The 4,700-nt window shown below is 41.7% G+C and overlaps 1 pseudogene; it reads left to right on the forward strand.

The window, feature by feature from the left end:
• The first annotated feature begins 2,552 nt into the window (after positions 1-2,552).
• On the forward strand, positions 2,553-3,909 carry LOC102972246 (annotated as a pseudogene).
• Positions 3,910-4,700: the final 791 nt, after the last annotated feature.

Here is a 4,700-nt window from a genome sequence, read left to right on the forward strand (position 1 = left end):
CATACAGCATGGCCCTTAAGGGCAAACCACTACTTTGTCTGAGCCTCAGTAGGAACTGGAGTTTCAATGTTGAAGGAAAAGATAATATATGCTATATTGTTTTCCAGTGTGGCACCTTCTTAGGAGATTTTCACGGGTAACTAAGAAGCAGTTTTTGTCTGAATGCTGCAGAATATGTTATTCCATTGATTAGAGTAAGAAGCACGGGGCTCCAAGCACAGAACTATGAAATGCGTTGAGAAAGAGAAGCCATTGGAGACAGGAAAAATAGCCAGAGGATTAAGAGGAGAATCAACAAATGTCAGTGTCACAAAAGCTAAAAAGTGAAGAATTTCTAAGGAAATAAGTGATTAACAACTTTCAAATTCAGCAGAGATCTAGTGAGGATATTAAGATCACCAAATCTTATTCAAAGCAAAGTTCTGATTAGCCTTGTTAATGGTAGTATAAGTAAAACCACAGAGTATTTTTTTTTCTTCAGTGATGGGCATATGAGACATATATAATATATAATATAATAATACATACATGAGGGGCGCCTGGGTGGCTCAGTCGGTTAAGCGTCCGACTTCAGCTCAGGTCATGACCTCGCGGTTCGTGAGTTCAAGCCCCGCGTCGGGCTCTGTGCTGACAGCTCAGAGCCTGGAGCCTGTTTCAGATTCTGTGCCTCCCTCTCTCTCTCTCTGACCCTCCCCCATTCATGCTCTGTCTCTCTCTGTCTCAAAAATAAATAAATGTTAAAAAAATACATACATGAAAGAGTATTTCTGTAAATATCCTACTTTGTCAATTAATAAAAATAGAATAATTTCTGTCTGGAAAAAAGATTCTGTTTTGAATTCCTCAAGGTAGGAGTGAGATCAGCCCAAACAGACATAAGGCAGTTTCAGGGATATATAGAAGACAATAGACATGAGATGACTCAAGAACTGGGAAGTAAAACTATAGCAAGAAATAGCAGCTTCCCCGACACATAACTAGGTACTGAGAAAATTCATGTAGAGTTCATGGTGAAAGGGAACCTAGAACTTAGAGGGTTGGAAGTAAAAATGTCTTTTAAAAACATTCTGCACAATCATGCCTGGAGTCTATAAAATGAGTTTGGATTGCTAAAAAGTAAGTCCATGATCAGACCAGGAGGCAACATCCTTATAAAGAATTTGCCCAACTATTAGAAGTCACTCTTGGATATACTCGACTCACAGGAACAAAGGAAACAAGAAAAAAAAAAAACCCAGTGAAGGAGAAAGTTGAACTCAAACAGTGTTGCTTTCTCATCCTCTGTCTTGAGGAAATTGGTGCCGGAAGTTGAAAGTGCCCTGAAGGCGGCTTTAACTTACCTGACCAGTCCTCACCCCAGGGATCGCCTCAGGTCCTGCTGACCTAGGCAACTGTTTGAGGGTCAACCTTCCATGCAACTCAAATGTTCTTGAAGAAGCCCTCCTGTGTATTCAAGTGGACAGCAATTGTTTTCCTCTCTCTCAGCTTGCTTTTCTCTCACAGTTGTTTGTTCTTTAATGGTCATGACTCGGTTTGTGCTGCTGGCAAAGATAGGTCCTCCAGAGGGTGAATTAAGGTAAGACTATGGTATTTGGTCCTTCCCTCCTGGGGCAGTAACAAGTGCCTCTCTGTTTGTTTGTCATTTTCATGGTGATACTCTGCCAGGCTCTAGCATTATAGGCTGTTGAACTGACCCTGTATATTCATGGAAATCAGAATTCCAATTAATAGGACAGTTGTTATTTTTCTAAGAGTCAATAGTACTGCAGATATTGGGCTCAGTTTGGTTGGTTGGTTAGCAGGGAAGTAGAATGGAAGAGAAATGGGGAAAAAAGAGGATTTGGAAAAGAGGATTTGCATGGGAGAATCTGTTTCAGAAACCCCAATCCCTGAAATGCAGACTGACTTCGTGCGTGTTTCCACAACACTAAGCACTGTGACCTGAATTATTTTTTTAATATATATTGGAGGAGAAGGCAACATTTATATGCCTAATATAGTAATAGGCACTCCTGGAGGAGTTTATTTTTGTATAATAAAAAAATGATATAGGGTCCACAAAAATCTTTAAAATGTCAACATTATATAAAATGTAAAATCCATAATGCAATCTGCTTCAGATTAGCTGGAAAAACAATACAGCCTATTTGAACAGCTAGGCTTCATTTCCCGTATGCATCAGTTATGCTGGCTCTGTTCCGAGGGAACAACAGGTAAGTGCCCTCAGCCTCTATGGTGCGACCCTCTGCCAGAGCTCAGGGGCCACCTGGGTCTGGCATTCCCCCCAGAGAGGGAGCAAGGTGGTGGGCTGGGGTGGGGGGAGCTGTCCTTTGCACTAGGGGCCATGAGCCAGCCCAGGGCACCTGTGTGCTCTAAGACAGCAAATTCTGTGTTTATTAGAACATCACCACTGCTGCACCAAGAGCACACGCATCTTCGGGGGGACTTGGAATTCCCGAGAATGGCCTTTGAGAAATGCTGACAATAATTTCTTTAAATTCCATCTCTTAGTTTTCCATGGAAACATCAAGAAACCATGAACAACTCTAGTAATGCAGTTTGACTGCCATTTCCTCCATGAAGGCCTTACTGCCAAGGACATGTTGGACCAAAAAATTAATGAAGTTTTGTCTTCCAATGATAAGGATGCCTTCTATGTTGCAGACCTGGGAGACTTTCCAAAGAAACATCAGAGATGCTTAAGAGCTCATCCTTGGATCACCCCCTTTTATGCAGTCAAATGCAATGATAATAGAACCATAGTGAAGACGCTCCTTGCCATAGGGACAGGATTTGATTGAGCCAGCAAGACTGAAGTACAATTGGTACAGAGTCTCCAGGTACCTCTAGAGAGGATTACCTATGCAAATGCAAACAAGTGTCTCAGATTAAGTATTCTATCAATAATGGGAGTCCAGAAGATGATAGTGAAGTCAAATTGAGGGAAGGTGCCAGGGCACATCCAAAGGCAACGTTAGTGTTGCAGATTGCCACTGATGATTCCAAAGCAGTCTGTTGCCTCAGTGTTAAATCTGATGCCACACTCAAAACCAGCAGGCTCCTTTTGGGGCAAAAGAGCTCCACATTGATGTCATCGGTGTCAGCTTCCATATGGAAGTGGCTGTACTGATCCTGAGACCTTCATGCAGACCATCTCTGATACCCGCTGTGTCTTTGACATGGGAGCTGAGGTTGGTTTCAACATGTTTCTGCTTGACATCGGTGGTGGCTTTCCTGGATCTGAAGATGTAAAGCTTAAATTTGAAGACATCACCAGTGTTATCAACCCAGCACTGAACAAGTATTTGCCGTCAGACTCAGGAGTGAGAATCATAGCTGAGCCCAGCAGACGTTATGTTGCATCAGCTTTCATGATCACGGTTAATATCATTGCCAAAAAACTCATATTAAAGGAATAGACATGCTCTGATGATGAGATGAGTCGAGTGAACAAATCTCTATGTATTACATGAATGATGGGGTATATGGATCATTTAATTGCATTCTTTATGATCATGCACGCATGAAGCCCCTTATTCAGAGAGACCCAAACCAGATGAGATGAGAAGTATTATTGAACCAGTGTATGGGGACCGACATGTAACAGCCTTGATGGCATTGTTGAGCACTGTCACTTGCCCAAGATGCATGCAGGCAAGTGGATGCTTTTTGAAAACACAGGTGCTTACACTGTTGCTGCTGCTTCTACTTTCAGTGGGTTCCAGAGGCCAACTATCTATGTGATGTTGACACCAACATGGCAACTGATACAACCATGACTTTCCACTAGAAGTACAAGAGCAGGATATCAGCACTCTACCTGTGTTCTGTGTTTGGGAGAGAGGGATGGAGCATTCTCCTGTTGCCTGTGCTTTACTTAGCATTAACAAGTACGTGCCACTCCTGTAACTGTTAGATGCAAGTTTGGCTTGAATTATGAGATTTGGGGGAACTGTTGAACTTAATCACTGCTATTTTTGCGATGTCTTTGTAAGTAGGGTTGGCATGGATGCAGCAATAGAGAACTCTAGGAGATGGAGTCACTTAAGTGTGTTCCTATGGAAACCATTTGGATATTTGTTTCATCTGGATTTTTATTCACTTGTCGAACATGCTACTAAAGAGTGCCTCCCAGCAGCTGAGCAAGCGTTTGTAGCTTGTACATTGGCAGAATGGGCCAAAAGCTTAGTGTTTTGACCTGTTTTAAAAATAAAGTACCTTGGGGAGCCTGAGTGGCTCAGTTGGTTAAGTGTCTGACTTGATTTTGATTCAGGTCATGATCTCACAGGTTGTCAGAGCACAACCTGCTTAGGATTCTCTCTCTCTCTCTCTCTCTCTCTCTCTGCCCCTTCCCCACTCACTTTTGCTTGCTCTCTCTCTCTCAAAAATAAATAAACATTTTTTAAATAAAACAATAAAGTATCTTGAAATTAAAAAAACTTAAAACAACAAATATATTCATGTACTCTTGCCTCCAAGTGTGAGATAAATACAAACTATCACTTCTGCTAAAAAAGAAAATAAAATATATTTCCAAATGAGTGAAGGCATAGTGAGATCTTTAATGACACATCAGGTGACCACATGCCCCAGTGTGTCTGGGACAGCCTCAACTTATCCTTGTTCCCCAGCATAATTATACATAGAACTCCTTCCATTCTCTAATGTATTGTAGTTTGGACAATAAATTACACACATGT

This window comes from Panthera tigris, chromosome B2, assembly GCF_018350195.1.
Source record: "Panthera tigris isolate Pti1 chromosome B2, P.tigris_Pti1_mat1.1, whole genome shotgun sequence".
In the NCBI taxonomy this organism is placed as follows: domain Eukaryota; kingdom Metazoa; phylum Chordata; class Mammalia; order Carnivora; family Felidae; genus Panthera; species Panthera tigris.